At 39.5% G+C, this 19,523-nt stretch overlaps 3 protein-coding genes and 1 pseudogene across 26 annotated transcripts in view; 3 read left to right on the top strand and 1 right to left on the bottom strand.

Annotated features, from left to right (window-relative positions):
- LOC127679735 (zinc finger protein 665-like) overlaps positions 1-12,692 on the top strand; it is a 350,610-nt pseudogene extending 337,918 nt beyond the window's left edge.
- The window catches only part of LOC127681600 (oocyte zinc finger protein XlCOF6-like), a 1,434,619-nt gene that overhangs the window by 866,906 nt on the left and 548,190 nt on the right, over positions 1-19,523 (bottom strand). The window lies entirely within an intron of this gene.
- Positions 1-19,523, top strand: part of LOC127681615 (oocyte zinc finger protein XlCOF6-like) — a 988,257-nt gene that overhangs the window by 479,082 nt on the left and 489,652 nt on the right. The gene's annotated exons all lie outside the window — the stretch shown is intronic.
- Positions 1-19,523, top strand: part of LOC127681617 (oocyte zinc finger protein XlCOF6-like) — a 1,149,846-nt gene that overhangs the window by 733,526 nt on the left and 396,797 nt on the right. The window lies entirely within an intron of this gene.

The following is a 19,523-nucleotide window of genomic DNA, read 5'->3' as shown; positions in this document are numbered from 1 at the left end:
AGTGGTGCCATGGTGGGTGCCATGGCAACAGATGCAGGAGCAGTGCTGTTGCCTACAGATGAGGAGTCTCCTCACTGGATGGAGGAGCTGGCTGTGAAGTCACTTCTAGCTGTCTACAGATGCACCTGATGCTAACAACATTGCTCATAATTGTAGGATTTCTCTTCAGTAAAATTCTTTCATGACATTTAGATGATAGTGATTTGCAAAGGCTTTACTGCATTGATTACTTTTATAGGATTTGTCTTCAGTATGAATTCTTTTCTTTTTGCAGACTACAAAGACCAGTTTTTTTTCCATATTGTGTCACAATGCAAATGCAGATACAGTATTGCACGGTTTCTTTTTTTAGGAAATATCAATTTAAATAAGCACCTATTGAACTCAATTTTCATATCCCATGTTGTCCTCATTTCCTTTGGACATCTTTGATTATTTTCTTGCTCACGGATCATTTTGTTTCTGTCCTCTTTGAGTTGATTTACATCGTTTTCAAACTTTGATATCTTTGATCATGACTCTGGATTTTCAATTATTTATCTTGGATATCATATAAATTGCCATCCTTGTAGGATACATATATGGTTTGTGGTTTGTACCAAGTACAATTTATTTTAGTTTTGTTTTGTTTGGGTATTTGTTCTGAGCATCAGAATTCAGAGGGATTGCTTAATTTTGTGCATTTTTAGCTCAGTGTCTAGACTCACAATGTGAGAAGTTAGGCAGGATTATTTGTTTCTGAAGAGTTCAGAATCTAGGTGCAGTGTCTTCCTACATCCAGTTCTGTTCTAGTCTGGCAGCAAGCTTGTGTGGAAGCTGTGCAGAGTAGGTCCTGGGAAGCTGTGTGGAAGGCAGCCTGCTACAGAAGTGGAGGAGAGGCTCCTGATGGCTAGGGTGGGCCTCCTGCATAATTAGATGAGTTTAAGAAAAAGACAAAATAAAGACAAAGGAATAATAAGCAAGCAAGCAAGCCAAAACAACAAAAATTGTTATGAAGAATCGGGAAGCTAATTAATTAAAAGTTCTGGAAGTAGGTGGGCTTAGAGTTACAGGAAGCTGCTGAGTATTGGGCAAGTCCAGAAGGAGTGGCTCTGAAGAAGGAGGTGGAAGTGACAGGAAGTTCAGACATTCCAGCATTCTCCCTGCAGATCCTCTGCCTCATGGTCAGCAAGTCATGGTGAGAAACTAGTGTCTAGTATTTGCGGAACCTGAAAACTTCCTTAAGCTGCAATTGCTCTGCTCGCCTCCTAGGACATTCAGAAGCTCATCTTGTCACCTGCCAGGTCAGAGGGGCTGTTGGACTGGGAAAGGGGCAGGAGCTGAGCAGGGGTGTGGAGCAGGGGTGCATTTTCTGCCGCCACTCTCACAATTGTCTTGTGGGTATCTTACCATTATCAGGAAGTTTGAGATCCTGTGCACTAGGTGATATTTTAATGAATTTTATCATTGCCAGAATATATTTTTGAAATAACCTCATCGATCCTTGGCCATATCTGGAGTTTGTATACCAGGAGGTATGTCATTGCAAAAAAAGCTTTAATAAAGCTCCTCTAATTCAAATTCCTTCATGCATTCTTAACACCCCTGTTCTGCCATTTGCCACTTCATTTCCCTTTCTCTAGGGAATTGAATAGGCATTCCAAGAGAGCTTTGTAGATATTTGTCATGTGGGGAACCAGTGCAGATTTGATTGAATGAGAAAATATTCGATATAAAGCACTATCATATAGGAGTTAATATTAACATAAACCAAGCAAAGCTATACTCTCTATTAATTTAACACTGGGGTATATGCAGTCTTTGATGTAAATACAGCATTCAGAAACATATCTTTATAGGCTTAGTTATTAATGTTAGACCTTAGGTTTGAATGAAAAATGAAGACAGAATTGCACCTAGGTATTGCTGAGGAGAAGGTATGTTGTTGGTTCTGTTAAACCTGAGTGACGCCAGAGAAAAATCCAGTTCCACCGTTCAGGCAAGCTTTACAAAATTTTGTATCCTGACCAAGAGATGGACTTTGGTCACATGCTACAGGCGGTTTTGTAGGCCATTGCAGTTTCCAATGAGGCTTTATTATTTTCCAAAGACAGGCAGTCTGCAGCATTGTAAGAAGATAATCTTTGTTGGGGCTGGTGGTGCTTAGAGGGTAATTTTTAGCTTTTCAGTTTATGGGAGGAATCAGTCAAAGTATCTGGTTGGGTACAGACTGGACAAGTTCCTGGAAGGGGGAGGGTCATTCTGGACAAGCCAGGAGGGTGGAGGGCTGGCCAAAAGAGGAAGCAGGAGCCTAGACCAAGCTGAGTCTACAAAGTCTGCATTGAGATGTTAATTGGAACCCCTGCTAGCCATTCCTCCTGAATTTCTTTGAATCCTTCTAAGGATTAGCCCAACATCCTGTGAGAGGATGATATCAGGCCAAGATGTTTTGATACATATAAAACTAAGTATCGATTTAGACAAAATTAGACAGTTCCTATGAAATAATTTTGATTGTCATTTACTTAAAAATGTCTCCTTGGTTCATGAAATGCATTCTGCCAGTGCACATTCATTGATTTGTTGAGTTCTGCAATATGGACTTCTTGCAGGTGTGGGAATGTTTAGATCCTGTTCTCATGACTTCTTTTTACAGACCTCTTGTTGGAGAAGTTCAGCCATCTGGATTCAGTGTGTCACAATATGTTTTTACATTCTTCCTTGCTCTCCTACTGTGTTGCTGTGAAAAATACTCTGGATTTGTGTTAACTTTGTGACTGACTCTCACATCTCTAGGGTAATCTGAAATCCTCAGATAAAAAGAGACATTATCATGATATCTTCTCTTTCCTTCTGTTTTTCCTTTTGCCTGGTATTGGGATCTTTAATTTTTGTGCCAAGAAATGTTCCAGGTTCTTTCTGAATGATATTTTCCTGTTTTCAGGTCTCTATATGCTCAGACAAAACTGCATAACTATAAATCAAAACTAAGAGCCCTGGATGGAAAAGGCCAAGGAGTCTCAAGAATCCAGGTGTGTTAGAAGGATTAAACAAAGGGTGGGTTGGGGCTCACCTGTCAGTAGGAAGAGGACATGAATTTGGTTTTGCTGAATTCAATTTCATTTATGGTGTTGGAAAATTTCACTGAGAATATATTAAAAGTGATGAGGATTTCCCATGATATGCAGTGCAGTCAGTTGATGTCAACATTTGATTAGTTTTGAGTCTCTGAATTACACCTGCCCATTGAAAACTAATTTTCTTTTAGCCAGTCTGAAATCAGTATCAGGCAGTGGTATGACAAGGGTCATTTACACATGAAGCAAATATCAGTAGTGTTTTTTTCTCCTAGGACCTGTGACCTTTCTTATTGGATTTTAGCCAGATTCTCAGTTTAATCTAAGTATTTTTCCCCCTGAGGAGCTAGCTGAGCTCATCTAGAACAAGAAAATCTTCTGTTACCCACAGAACATCTTGCCACCATGTTACTAGTGGCCATGCCTTACCTGTTATAATGTGATTGTAGCACACAAGATAGAAATCTGAATATGACCTTTAATAACTCTGCCTCCTGCCCCAGTTTGCATAGCAGTTTTTGACACTATGAATGCTACCACCCGAGAGTCCATCCAATATATTTGTTTAAAGTGTGAATGATCTAAGCTGATATGTTTTTCTCCAGAACATGCATTTGCTTTCTGAATAACATAGTCTGTCCAGTCTAAATTATATTTAGTCTTTCAGTTGTGCTCTTACTAATGCACTGTGTTGAATTCTCCTGATAAGAGTAGAATAATTAATGTTGATCTTTTCTGTACTGTTTTGTTGAGTCTCTTTCCTGTAGTATTCTGAGATATGTTTCTTCTCTTCTTACATTCTAGAAAGCTTTTATACTGAGCAGTGTTAGATTTTCCACAGGACTGTAAAATTAACTTTTATTTTCCTATTGTAATTATTGTCTGGGAGGCTTACTGCCTCTGTCCATTTACCTAAGACTATGCCTGAAAGGCTCTAGTGTCTAAATAATCTTTTTTTTTTTTAACCTCAGAGAGCAATGTCATTTCTTTTCTTTGTATTTTTAAGATTTTATTTATTTATTATATGTATATATGTGAGTACACTTATCACTCTTCAGATATACCAGAAGAGGGCATCAAATCTCATTATGGATGGTTGTGAGCCACCATGTGGTTGCTGGGATTTGAACTCAGGAATTTTGGAAGAGCAGTCAGTGCTCTTAACTACTGAGCCATCTCTCCAGCCCCGAATCTAAACAATCTTATCTATACCCAGAGTATTTTCTGTCTGTGAAATTTCCTGCTAATAAGCTCTCCCTTTTTTGTTCATTCTCAACTCTTAACTGGCTGGTGCTGCTCTGCTGTTCCAGCTTAAACTCTTCTCCCAGCTGACTCTTTCAATCTGGTTCTTCCCTGAGACACTGAAATGCTCTGCTTGGCCTTAAATACCTGTACTAATCTTATATGTACTAATTGTAGTATCTACTAATATGAATCTAATATGTACTAATTCTCTGTACATATTAGTGACAACAGATTGGATATTATATTGACAATATTTTGGTTATAGTGCAATATATTTTGTATATAAGCAGCTTCAATCAAGATTGATTTTCCTCTGCTAAACTGATGTTGATGAAATCCTTAGAATGAATGCTTTTAAAATTTTAAGATAGGAAATCTATAGAAAGTTGTATGTTACAAAATGTAACTGTTAGCATTGGAAATTTTACTTGTCATAGGTGGTTAGCTGTTATTTACCAAATTTTAAGAACATAATCTTGTTTAATAAGGTGAAATATCAATAATTGGTACACAGTCACAATTTATCATTAAAATATGCACTAAGCCTCTTTTTTACAAAGGCTGAATTTAGCAAGGTGCTAACTTAATTAAATGAGAATTATTAACTTCTAAAACTGTAATTTGATTCACATGTTTTCAAATCGAGTTGAGTTGATTTATATTACAATATTTGTGTGCAAAATATGTATGTTTTTCATTTCAAAGTCATGTTTTAAAATCTTATTAAAGTTTCAAAAATTTAAAGACTGTTTATCTTATCTAGATGTAAATTTTTATTAAAAAGTTGAATTTATTAAAATGCAAAAAAAAATCTGGGCGTTCTCTTTCTGTTGCTCACTGTGTCTTTAACTGTGACTATCATGTTCTCTCTTCAGTCTGACAATATAAAATCTCTCTTAGTACAACTGTTTCCTTCTCCCTCCTGTTGTTCTACTGTCTCTACTGTAATGGTCTGCAGCTAATGAACTCTACTGTATTCCTTTACTATTCTCTTCTACCTGTACTGCCTTTCTCTCCCTTAAGTAGCTTCCCTTTCCTCTTTCATCTCAGGAGAGTTGTGCATATCCTGTTCTGTCAGATCTTTCTGTGACATTTCACATTTTCTGCTATTCAATTACACAACACTTTCAAACAAGGGTGCCTCTTTCAACTTAGTAACTGCACTTTTGTTGTTTGGGATTATAGTGAATACTAAGGGCTTGCTTGTATTCCAACCACAGTGATTAAAGTTGTGTGCCTTGGGCTAACCACACCCTAAGTCAGAACAGGATCTATAGTAGTACATTGTAGAACAAGCCAGAAGGTAAACACAAAATTGTCAAGGCAATAAGCAAAGTCCCATGATCACTTCAGTGACAGTTGTTTCCAAGGGTATGTAAGGATGACCAAAATAGCTGAGCTTACTATCTTGGTCCAAGCCCAGAAACTTCCCTGAAGCTTGCTTCTCTCCTTCCACCATAAGATTAAAATTCCTGCTGTAACCTACCTCCCTGTTATGCCCTAATGTCAGATTCCTGCTTGAAGCCCATATCTTTGGCCAATGTCAAGTTCCTGGCAGGCAGCATGGTATCCCAATAAGACTCTCTACATCTCAAACTTCAATCAGTAAATAATATTGTGCCTTAACCTAACATCATTTTAATTCATCATTTTCTTTGACTGAGGCATCTAGCTTCTCTACCTTTTCTTCAGTTCTGACAATATGTTTCCCACAGGTCCTCTATAAATTATTATTATTCATCTTAGTGCATTTTCTTTCCAGGGTCTTTTTTTGGGGGGGGGGGTGTTTCTAAGTACCTATTGAACTCAATTTTCATATCCTATGTTGTTCTCATTTTCTTCAGGAATCAGCTATTATTTTCTTGCCCACAAATCATTTTGTTCCTGTCCTCTTGAGTTGAGTTACATGGGTTACAAATGATTTCTTTGATCTGGGTTTTCAATTCTTTATCTTGTATGTTACGTAAATTTCCCGACTAAGAGGATACATATATGGTTTGTGGTTTGAGCCAAGGACATTTTATCTTAGTTTTATTTTGTTTGGGTATTTGTTCTTAGCATCAGAATTCAGAGGGATTGCTTGATTGTGTGCATTTTTAGCCCAGGGGGCCAGACTTACAAAGTGAGAAGTTAGTCAGGATAACTTGTATCTGAAGGGTCCAGAACCTGGGTACTGTGCCCTACTACATCCAGTTCTGGTCTAGTCTGGCAGCAACATTGTCAGGAAGATGTGCACAGGAGGTACTGGGATGTTACGTGGAAGGCAGCATGCAACAGAGCTAGAGGAGTTTTTCCTGATGAGATTAAGAAAAAGACAAAATGAAAACAAAGAAACAATCAGTGACGCAAGCAAGCAATCAAAAATCCAAAGTATCGAAAATTGCTGTGTGAAGCATAGGGAAGCTAAATAACTAAAAGCTCCCAAAGTGGGTGAGCTCAGAAGAATTACAGGAAACAGCAGAATAAGTGGCAGGTGCAGAAGGAGTGACTCTGAGGAAGGAGGCTGAAGTGACAGGAAGTTCCGCCTTTCCAGAATTCACTAGGCTGCCTCATGGTTGGGAAGTCATTGTTGGAGAAAAGTGCCTCGTATTTGCAGACCCGGAAAACTTCCTTAAGCTGCAGTTGCTCTGCTGGCCTCCTAGGACATTCAGCAGCTGGTCCTGTCACCTGCCAGGTCAGAGGGGCTGTTGGGCTGGGAAAGGGGCAGGAGCAGAGCAGGGCTGTGGAGCAGGGGTGCATTTTCTGTTGTCATTCTCATAATTCTGTTGAGTATATCTTACCATTATCAGCAATTTTGAGATCCTGTGAATTGACTTTATGGTGATGTATGTTTTAATTAATTTATTGTTGCCAGAATATTTTTCCAAAATAACTTCATGGATCCTGGGCTCTGTTAATTCAAATTCATTCATGTTTCTTAATTTCCCTGTTACTCCATTTGCCATTTCATTTCCCTTTCTCCAGGAAACTGATTAAGCATCCCTAGAGAGATTTTTAGATATTCGTCATATGGGGGACCAGTGCAGGTTTGATTGCATTAGAAAATTTTCTTTATAAAGCATGATCATATGGCTATAAATACTGACATTAATCAAACAACATTATATGTTCCATTAATATTACTCTGAGATATATGATGTCTATGACGTAAATACAGCATCGAGAAATGTGTCTTCATAGGCTGTTAATAATGTTACACCATAGGTTTGAATGAAAAATGAAGACTGGATTACAGCAACTTATGGCTAAGATGATATATTGTAGGTTCTGTTAACCTTGAGTGTCACCAGAGAAAAAACAATTCCACCATGTGGACAAACTTTATGGAATATTACATACTGACCAAGACATGGACTTTGGTCACATGCTACAGGGAGTTTTATAGGACACTGTGGTTTCTTATGAGGCTTTATTACTTTCCTAAGACATGCAACCTGCAGCTTTGCAAGAAAATACTTGGTTTTGGGGCTGGTAATGACGTTAATTTTTGGCCCTCAAGGGAGAAAGCATTGAAAGCTATCTAGTTGGGTCTAGATTGAACCAATCCAACAGATGGGGGAGGGGAATTGAGGAAGAGGAGGAGCAGACCAAGAGATAACCAGGAGCCAAGAAAGTAACTACCCAACTATGTCTTCATTGATACGGTAACAGGCACCCCAGTTAACCATTCCTCCTGAATTTCTTTGATTCCTTCCAAGGTTCAGCACACCATGCTGTAAGAGGATGATACCAGGCCAAGATATTTTTATAAGTAGAAAATTCACTATGGATTAATACAAAATTAGACAGCACCTTTGGTATAATTATGATTGCTCACTTTCTTAAGAAAAGTGTCTCATTGGTTCATGAAAAGTACTCTGCCCATGCACATTCATGGTTTGTTGAGTTCTGCTATACAGACTTCTTGCAGGTGTGGGAATGCTTAGACCACTGCACTCAGGTTTTGTTTGTTTGTTTGTTTGTTTGTTTGTTTTTGGTCTCTTGTTGGGAAAGTTCAACACTCTGGATTTTGTGGATCCCAATATTTTTCTTATATTCTTTTTACTGCTCCTCAGTGTTCTGGGAAAAGGACTCTGTCTGTGTGTTTACTGCGTGACTGACTCTCACATCACATAGGGATGCTGAATCCTAAGGTAAAAAACTAGACATTTTTAAGACTTCTTTTGACTGTAGTACTGGTTGCAAAACATTCATTTGCTGCTAAGGTCTCAGAAAACCACACAAAATTCATGAAGTTGAGAGTCTTAATAAATGAGAGATGTGTAATAAGTTATTGTATAGATTGACTATTGAAGAGCAGCAGTTCACAACTTCAAACACATCTTTATGCAACTTTTAGAAAACATTTGTCATTCAGTATTTTGCTTTCCTCATCTGTATCAGAAAGTATCTCCTCTTCTTTTGGGCTGTTTCTTAACATAGGAAAGCAATATTTTTCCAGTCTCAAATAAGGAGTTTTCCATTGCAGGGTCTGTTATCCTTCAAGGACGTGGCTCTGGACTTCTCACTGGAGGAATGGGAATGTCTCAGTTTTGGTCAGCGGTCACTGTACATGGATGTGATGCTGGAGAATTACAACAATCTATTATTTGTGGGTATGAATGTACTTCTTGTTGATTTTCTGAATCATTATTTGAATTTTCTTACATTCTGTTCATTTAAACTTGCTGAAATGTCAAGAGACCACTAGAATAAGGGAAGTTCTGGTTAGAATCATAACATTTTCCATGGTATTTCCTTTACACTTCTCTGCTTTCATTGGAAGAGTATCCAGTGCTATGTTCTTTGAAGTCTTTACATACCTCTTATATAGATTTAATTATAAAATTCCAAATTGAAAAAAAATTAAATGTTCAGAACAAGGAATTATATTTCTATACAGATAATATTTGCAGCAATTAATTTTACTCTTATATTTAACCCTTTACTTATTTATGTTTTTAAAGCCTTAACATTGGTTTTATTATCCAAACACTTGTGTCCAATTATACAAAACTCTACAATCCACAAAATGTAGTACTTTCTGTGGGATAGAAAGAGAAAGATGTACAGAGTAAGCAACCCCTTTCTACAGACACATAGTTTCATAAAGATAGTAGAGTGTACACATCTAAAGAAAGGCAAAGGCAGATCAAACAATACCCACATAAGAACTTCATGAAGTTCCATTCAAAGAAGCACAGATCCTTGTAGGTTAAGCTTCATGACATCTCAAAGACAATGGACTGAACCATGAAACATACTAAATAAGCAAAAGTGGAACAATAGGAAAATGTATGTTTTCATTTATACAAGCCATTTGTAAATGTCACACACATGTAAAAAGCTTAACATTGATTGTCCAAAGCTAAGAGTAGAGAAGAATTGCTTTTTAACTGTCATTACTGTTCTGACACATTGACTTAGCTATATTCCATACCAAAAAAGATCATTAATATCTACATATTGATGACATGCAGACAGGTTTGATAATTTTTACTTTTTGAGAAGTTGATGCATGTATGAAGTACATTCTGTCGCATTCACCACACATATTCATTTATCATCTTCCCAATTCACCCCATTATTTGGAATTTAGGGGATTTTGTTTTGCTATTATTTAGTTCTTGTTTTGTGGATCATTGAATTTGAGTGTAGAGGTAATTATTGGAGCAGAGCTTTCTCACCAGGGTTTTTACTACTAAAGCAGGAATTTTTCTTTTACAAATATTTGTTAAGAATATGAGAGGACATTGGCATGAGAAGCAGCAATCTCAGTGGTCCAGTTCAGTTGAGACTGCATCCGTTTTTTGGGGGCCACCCTCCTCTTCTGCTTCCTCCAGTTTTTCCCCAATTCACCACAGGGGTTCCTGGCTTCCATCCACTTGTTGGGTTCTAGTATTTGCATCTGACTCTTTCAGCTGCCTTTTGGACTTCTCAGAGTGCAGCCATGACAGGCTCCACTATATAAGCACACCACAGCATCAGTAACAATGTCAGGGTGCTGGGCTTCCCCTCGTGCTGGATCCCATTTTGGACCTGTCACTGGACCTACTTTCTTCCATGCTCTTCTTCATTTTTTCCCCGTAGTTCCCTCAGGCTGGAACAATTCTTGGTCAGACCTTTTGCCTATGACATGGTAACCCCAACCCTCAATGTGATGCCTTTCCCACCACTTGAGGTGGACTCTAAAAGTTTTCCCTTCCCACTGTAGAGCTCTTCATCCAAGAGCCCTCCATTTGATTCCTGGGAGTCTCTCACTTCCTAAGTCTCTGGTACATGCTAGAGGGCCCTCTACCTCCTATCTCCTAAAGTTTCCCATTTCCATTTATTCTATAGGTCCTGAGGGATTCAGACCTGTCCCCTACCCCAATAAATGATCACATTTCCCCCTTCTCCTCCCTCTACTCTCCCACCAAGGTCTGCCCCTCCTTCAACTCTGTGACATTTTTCTTCTCTTTCCCAAGTGTGTCTGAGGTGTACTCACTTGGTGTTTTTCTGCTGTTGCTTCCTAACTAGAGGCTGCTATGTTTTCACCTTGATGATAATGGACTGATCCTGTAAGTGAGTCCCACTAAAATTTTGTCTTTATTGCCTTGGCCATGGTGTCTGTTCATGGCAGTAAAGCCCTGACTATGACACCTTGTAACATTTAAAAAACTGATAATGAAAAACCACTCTTGAGGGCAGGAATCCATGAGAATGAATAGTTTACATAATACTTCAGTGAACACTGATTGTTGAATCACTTACTACTTATTTAAATAATCCCTGTCATCCAAAATTGATCTTTTTTTCAGGAAATCATTCCATATGTGGGAAATACGGAGAGTTCTTAGATCAAGACACACAGCACTTTGTCCAGGAGCATGTGAATATCCAAGAGATTTCGTCTAAATATAATAAGATTTGCAATATTATTCACAAATCCACCAAAACTGCACCTTTTGAAACTAACCACAGTGATACATCTCTTCAATCCTCATACCTACAAAGTTATCAAACTGGGACCACTAAAAAAATTGACAAAAAATGAAGACCGTGTAAACTGTTCAAACATGTCTCCTATTGTTAGTGTTAGTCAGGGAATCCACATAGAGAAAAAAAAGCACAATAGAAATACAGAAATCGATAAGGTTTTTGTATCTAAACATAAACTCAGTCTGAAACAAATCAGTAGTGCAGTGAACCCTTACAAATGTAGTGAATTTCAAAAATGCTTTACCCAGGGAGACAATCTACACAGCCAGCAGACAATTTATCCAGGAAAGAATCATTACAAATTTAGTGAAAGTGAGAAATACTTTACCCAACAATCAATTCAAAGAATTCATAAAATAGAGAAGCTTTATCAATGCAGTGAATGTGACAAATGTTTTACATGCAAATTCAATCTCAGGATGCATCAGAGCATTCATAGAGGAGATAAATCTTACAAATGTAGTAAATGTGACAAATGCTTTACTGACAAAAGTGATTTGAGAAGTCATCAGAGAATTCATACAGGAGAGAAACCTTACAAATGTACTGAATGTGGCAAAGACTGTACTGACAAAGTTAGTCTGAGGATTCATCAGAGAACTCATAAAGGAGAGGAATCATACAAATGCCATGAATGTGACAAATGCTTTGTCCAACTTTCCTATCTTATTATTCATCAGAGAATTCATACAGGAGAGAAACCTTACAAATGCAGTGAATGTGACAAATGCTTTACCCAGAAGGGTACTCTGAGAAGGCATCAGAGAATTCATAAAAGAGAGAAACCTTATAAATGTAGTGAATGTGACAAATGCTTTACTGAAAAAAGCAATCTGAGAATTCATCAGAGAATTCATACAGGAGAGAAACCTTACAAATGTACTGAATGTGACAAACACTTTACAAAGAAATTTAATCTGATAATTCATCAGAAAATTCATACTGGAGAGAAACCTTACAAATGCAGTGAATGTCACAAATGCTTTGCCCAAAAATCTTATCTTGGTATTCATCAGAGAATTCATACAGGAGAGAAACCTAACAAATGTACTGAATGTGACAAGTGCTTTATTAACCAAAGCAATCTGAGAATTCATCAGAGAATTCATACAGGAGAGAAACCTTACAAATGTACTGAATGTGACAAATGCTTTACTGGCAAAAGCGGTCTGAGAGTTCATCAGAGAATTCATACAGGAGAGAAACCTTACAAATGTACTGAATGTGACAAACATTTTACACACAAAGTTAGTCTGAGAATTCATCAGAAAATTCATACAGGCGAGAAACCTTATAAATGAAATTAATGTGACAAATGCTTTGCCCAACTTTCTCATCTTATTACTCATCTGAGAATTCATTCAGGAATGAAACCTTCCAAATGCACCAAATGTGACAAATGATTTCTCAGGGCTAAAAAGAGATGACTAAATCACTTAGAGCAATACACAGTCTTATAGAGGACCTGGGTTTAATTTCCAGGAACTACAAAGCATCTCATACCATGTTCTGACAGGGCAAGCAAGACAATGTCACACCTTCTCAATCCAACTTGTAATTTTACTAGGGTGGTTTCAAGTTGTAATAGAATTTGATCCCCTTGGCAGAGAATAGATAAAATTACCCAACTTCATTTCTAGGAACCCAAGGTGAGGATAACCTAGCTGACTTATTTTTGTGCTTGAATTTCCTCTGTCTACTTGTTAGACTTATTTCTTTTATGAAGATCTCACTTCAACTATCTGATGTTAAATTGGGATGATATAGACACTCAGTGCTCTTGGCAGCTCAGCTCACTTCTCCAGTATATCAAGAATGAAGAAAGAATTTGGCAGAGTGCTATCTGTCTATAGGCCAGAACTGTTAACCCTGATTTTTGTTTGAAAAGCAAATTAGGCATTTTGAGTCAAACTTAAATCAAGCATGTATTAAGTATTAAATACTGGCTAAGAGATGGATATAGGTCAGAAAAAAATCTACCTTAGTTTTTTAGCTTGAATGAACCCAGTCACAAGCTGCAAAGGCTTATAAGGAAAAATCAGTTATGTCACCATTCATTCTCACAATGCTTTGTTATTTCCAAAGAATCATAATTCCAAACATTTGAAGAAGTAACCTGTTTGCTGGGTATGTGAGGCCTCTGGGTTAATTTGGGGAATTACATATGCAAGCTATGTAATAGCTTATCTCAGGATAACAAATTCTGAGAGCCCCTCCCCACCTATTTATTTCTCTGATGCCAATACAATGAGCCAATTCAAGACCAGTTAGATTAAATTCAGGTTTATTGGGAAGCTGCTGTTGGTCTTTTTCCCTGTCCTCAAGGACCTAAGTCAGGAAGAAGATTTGTATGAGAAGAAATTCAGGTCTCTGAAGAAGGAAATCAAAGAAGACCTCAGAAAATGGAAAAATGTTCCATGCTGGTGGATTGAAAGGATTAATATAGTTAAAATGGCCATCTTGCCCAAAAGCAATATACAGATAAGGACACATGCTCTACTATGTTCATAGCAGCCCTATTTACACTAGTCAGAAGCTCAAAAGAACCCCGATGTCCCTCAATGGAGTAGTGGCTACAGAAACTGTGGTGTATATACACAATGGAGTACTATTCAGCAATTAAAAATAATGACTTAATGAAATCCTTAGACAAATGTATGGAACTGGAGAATATCATCCTGAGTGAGGTAACCCAATCACAAAAGAATACTCATGGCACAACTCACTGATAAGTGGATATTAGCCTAGAAGCTTGGAATACCCAAGACAAAATTCACATATCAAATGATTCCCAAGAAGGAGGAAGAACAAGATATGGGTACTCTAGTGCTTCTTAGAAAGAGGAACAAAATACCCACAGAAGGAGACACAGAGTCAAAGTGTGGAGTAGAGTCCGTGGGAAAGACCATCCAGATACTACCCCATCTAGGAATCCATCCCATATACTAATATAAAACCCAGACACTATTGTGGATGCCCACTAATGCTTGCTGACAGGAGCCAGATATAGCTGTCATCTGGGAGGCTTGGCTAGTGAATGACAATTACAGAGTGGGAAACTCAGTCAGCCATTGAATGGAGCACAGTGTCTCCAATGGATGAGGCAAAGTACCAAAGGAGCTGAAGGGGTTTGCAGCACCATAGGAAGAACAATATGAGCTACCCAGTACTCATAGAGCTCCTAGGGAGAAAACCATCAACCACAGAGTACATTCGGAGTTACCCATGGCCGCAGACACATCGGCAGCAGAGGATGATCTTGTTGAACACCAGATGACAGAGAGGCCTTTGGTCCTGGAAAGACTTGATAATGTAGTGTAGAGGAATACCAGGGCAGGGAATCTGGGGTGGGTTGATGGCTTACTGGATTTTTGGGGTGGGGGGGGGAACCAGGAAAGGGAACAACATTTGAAGTGTAAATGAAGAATACACCTAATAAAAAATAAAAGTGATAAAGCTTTATCCCAATATTTCTAACCTTATGAAAACACACAGAAAAATGTCAGAAGCCATCCTGGTTCTCCTCTCTCTTCAACTTCTAGCTAGGCCCCCCTTTTCCCTGTCCAACCACTGCCCTAATATGACTGGACAAGGAAAATACTGTAACAACTAATCTGATCTTTTATGTAGACAAATGATAGTATTTGAACAGTTGTTCAGGCTGACAGAGTTAAATATTCTCAGGAGCCCCAGCCACTCCCCTAATTGGTCTGATCCAGGGTTCACAAAGAAGGGAGTGACATCCTGCAAGCCTGGCCTTTGTAGTAAAATCCCATAGATTTCTTTGTTGTCATCAAAGAAGGGTAGAGTGGCCTTAGGCATCAGGTTAGAATTTCGAGGGCTGTAGTGATCAATTTCAAGAGGTAGGTGGGGAAGGGCCACCAGGTACTTATGGTGGGGTGGGTGGTTATCAAGAATCCCTGAAAGCCTGCCACTATTTCTTGAAAATCAAACAATCTACCCATAAACATTGAAAGTACTTAAGAGAAAAAGTGAGTGTTACCAAGTACCTTTATAAAAGTTCTTCCTAACCCCTTGTCTTAAGGCCAAGTTTAGAGGCAATTTCATAACTGGAGGTTACCTAATATAGATCTGAGTGAGTTGATGCAGCAACATGAGGGGGCCATCTTGTCAAACAACCCCGAATGTAGTCCACATTATTATTACCAGCAAAGGCCTCCAAGGGATATATCTATAAGGCTCCTGTCACACAAGCAGGTCATTATATTATGCAGAAATTTCTTTGTATCCTGGGTAAAATTCAAGTGACAGAACATTCTGGCATGGATGTGGAGAAAGAGGAACATTCCTCCATTGTTGGTGAGATTACAAGCTGGTACAGCCACTGTGAGTACCAATCTGGTGGTTCCTTAGAAAATTGGAAATAGTACCATCTGAACACCCAGCTATACCACTTCTAGGCATATACACAAAAGACTTCTATCGTATCAAAAGGACATGTGCTCTATTATGTCCATAGCTGCCTTATTTTTATTAGCCAGAAAAATCACAAAAACCCAGATGTCCTCAAACAAGGAATGAAAGCAGAAAATGCAGTTCAATTACACAATGGAATATTGATCAACTATTAAAAATGAAGACTTTGGGAAATTTATAGACAAATGGATCACTAGAAAAAATGTCACCCTGAGTGAGGAACACTGGCCAACAAGCAAATTCAATTGTATATGCCCACTTATAAGTCGATATTAGCCAAAAAGTTCAGAATTTCCATGCTAGAACTCAAAGACAATTGGAACTTTGACATGCAGAAAAGTCTGGGTGTGGACACTGCAATCCCAGATAAAACAGGAGCAAAATAATAATAAGAGACAAAGGAAGGGAGGAACCTAGTTGAAAGAGGGGAGACAGAGAGAGGCAAAATGGGGAGAATTTAAGGTATGGGGGCAGGGAAACAGGTCAAAAGAACAGAAGGTCAGGAGAATGAATAAAAATATGCAACGGTGTGGGCATAGAGAATGTCTAGACTGTCCCAAACAGGAACAATGTGAGAATCTCCCAGAACCCAATGGGAATGACCTCAGTTGAAATGCCTAACATTGTGTAGATGGAACCTATATAGAACACCTCCAGTAGACAGATATGGGCATTTGAGGCATGGAGTCACCAGACCATATTCAAAATTTTTGACCCAGAATTTTTTATTTCTAAAGGACATGCACAGTAAAAGTAGAACATAGACTGGCCATCCACTAGCCAACCCACTTGGAATCCATTTCATGGTCAGGCACCAAATCATGACATAATTACTGATACCATATTGTGCTTTCAGAAAGGAGCCTTGCATAACTGTCCTCTGAGAGTCTCTCTCAGCTGCTGACTGAGACAGGTACAGAAACTTACAACCAACCATTAGTCTGGTGTCAAGGACCTACAAGAAAGAGAAGGACTGAAAGAAATGAAGGGGATTGCATCCACACAGGAAGAACTACAGTATCAACTAACACTGAACCCTCAGAGCTCCCAAAACTAAGTCACAAGCCAAAGAGGATACTTTGGCTGGTCCATTCTCTCCACTACATATATAGCATAGAACTGCCTACTGTTGGCTAAGTGGGAAACAATGAGCATAACTCTGTAGAAACTTGATGCTCCAGATGCTGCATGATAGCAGAGTGAGGTACAAGTGGGTAGGGGAAGGGGATATGTGGTAAAGAACTCATGGAGGTGGGACCAAGAAGGTGGAATGGCATTTTTAATGTGAATAAATGTAATACTTAATTTAAAAACTTAATAAAATTAGTGAAAGCAAAAAGAATAAAAACAGGAAAACATTAGTAATAATCAAGAAAAACACCAGGTGGCTCTTTAAGAAAATTAACAATATAAACAAATTCTTGGGGAAACAAACTAGTAGCCAGAGAAGACAGTAACCAAATTAAAAAAGTTGGAAATGAAAAAGGAACCATAGGTAACTGTGGACACTGAAGAATTTCAAAGAATCATTAAGTCTTTCTTCAAAAAACAATACTCCAGAAATTTGGAAAATATGAGGAAAATGGAAGACTTTTCTAGATATATAATCATTACCCAAGCTAAACCAAGAATCAGTAAACTATATGAAAGCTCATAACCCATAAAAAATAGAAGCAGTTACTAGTCAAGACATTTTTAGTGCACAATTCTAAAAACATTCTATGAAAAAAATAATGCCAATATTTCCAGTGATGTAAGGGTGGTTCAACATAAACACTGACATACAATTAAAATTATATAGAGTAACGTGGAGTTGAATGGATGACTACTCAGTTCTAAGACCATTGGAAATTTGTGTTTACTATGCTCTTAAACAAACTCTATGACATGGTCATTCCAGCCCCAAAGAGGTTGTTATACACAGGTTGAAAATCACTAACTGTTAAGTTTATGTTACAGGCTTACAGATCATATTCATGACTTCAGCATATGCTTTGTGAGAGACATTTCCTGGGAATATGCAACATATATTATTCTAAGTGTCCCAAGTGCAAACTGAAAATAACCAAGTAGAACGTGTTGAATCATTCAGTTTTATTTACAGGACAAGGGGGAAGGAGTTGTTGACCAGAGCACAGGGGACACATAGTCAGTTGTTACCCTGAAACATAAATCCAGCATTTGATAAGAATTATGAATACTGGATATTCAAAACACATTTCACATATGTTGACATACTTATAGGATAAGGAGCATGCAGGCTTGGTGGCTCAGTCTTTCAAATACTATTTTGAGTATAGTTTTTCTGAATTTGTTCATCTGAATTAAATGTACAGGTTGCTGACAGTTTTATTGGATATTTTATGAAGTATACACCTTATTTTCCCTTCTGAATGGATTATTTCTTTCTCCCTGAAAGTGTTTTATTATCCTATCTTCTTCTGATTTCCCCAACTGCCTTCATCTTGTAGTACTTGAGGATGAACAAGTAAAAGTTTAATGAAAATGTTCCTACATTGTGAAATTTTCAGAGTTCCTCCCAGATTAAATAGTTGACATTCTCAAAGATCTGCACATTGCATGAGGGTTTTCACATGTTTTTCATAATAATATTATCTTACGGAGAGCCCTGTGTTAGCTGGATAGACCCTGCATAAAACATATGCCACACAGGGCGGCGGCAGCAGCAGCAGCAGCAGCAGCGGCTGGTCCAGAGGAAGGGCCATCAGCAGTAGAACCAAGCGGACAGGGTCCAGGCAGACCCGGCGCCCATGACCACTGGCCATCGCTGGCCAGCCAGGCTGCAAGCAGCGGCGGATTTACAGTGCCTTTCACCACACAGAAGCCACATCAGAACTCTGCCTCCCGCCAGTCAGTTACCAGGGCTCCATATTGGTTCTCGGTCGCCAGAGAAATCAGACTGAGGTACGCAAATATAACCTGAGACCAACATCGCGGGGGTCTAAGCCCGACGGGCGTTGGCCTGCACCCAGGCCCTGGGCTGATCAGAGGTCCACCGGGGTGCAAACCCGGCCAGGAGGTTTTTTTCCTCCCGGGCCGGCACGCGCACCACCACCATTTTGCCTAAGGGAAGCCAGGGAGACCTAGCAGGCAAAACCAAACCGGCTAACAGGCATAGCCCGAGGCGGACATAGCAGGGGTCTCAGACGGTCAGGCCCTGGACTGCCCCCAGGTCCTGGGCTGCTCGGCGGGCCATCTGTGTGCCGACCCAGCCAGGAGCTTGTTTGCCTGGGCCGGCGCGCACCGCCGCCATTTTGCCTACGGGAAGCCAGAGAGACCTAGCAGGCAAAACCAAACCAGCTAACAGGCATAGCCCAAGGCGGACATAGCAGGGGTCTCAGACGGTCAGGCCCTGGACTGCCCCCAGGCCCAGGACTGCTCGGTGGGCCATCTGTGTGCCGACCCAGCCAGGAGGTTGTTTATCGGGGCCGTTTGCGTACCACCGCCATTTTGCCTACGGGAAGCCAGAGAGACCTAGCAGGCAAAACCAAACCAGCTAACAGGCATAGCCCAAGGCAGACATAGCAGGGGTCTCAGACGGTCAGGCCCTGGACTGCCCCCAGGTCCTGGGCTGCTCGGTGGGCCATCTGTGTGCCGACCCAGCCAGGAGCTTGTTTGCCCAGGCCGGCGCGCACCGCCGCCATTTTGCCTACGGGAAGCCAGAGAGACTAGCAGACAAAACCAAACCAGCTAACAGGCATAGCCCAAGGCGGACATAGCAGGGGTCTCAGACGGTCAGGCCCTGGACTGCCCCCAGGCCCTGGGCTGCTCGGTGGGCCATCTGTGTGCCAACCCGGCCAGGAG

Source organism: Apodemus sylvaticus, chromosome 3 (genome assembly GCF_947179515.1).
Source record: "Apodemus sylvaticus chromosome 3, mApoSyl1.1, whole genome shotgun sequence".
Taxonomy (NCBI): domain Eukaryota; kingdom Metazoa; phylum Chordata; class Mammalia; order Rodentia; family Muridae; genus Apodemus; species Apodemus sylvaticus.
Note: the sequence above shows the minus strand (reverse complement) of the source record. Positions and strands in the feature narration are given on the sequence as shown.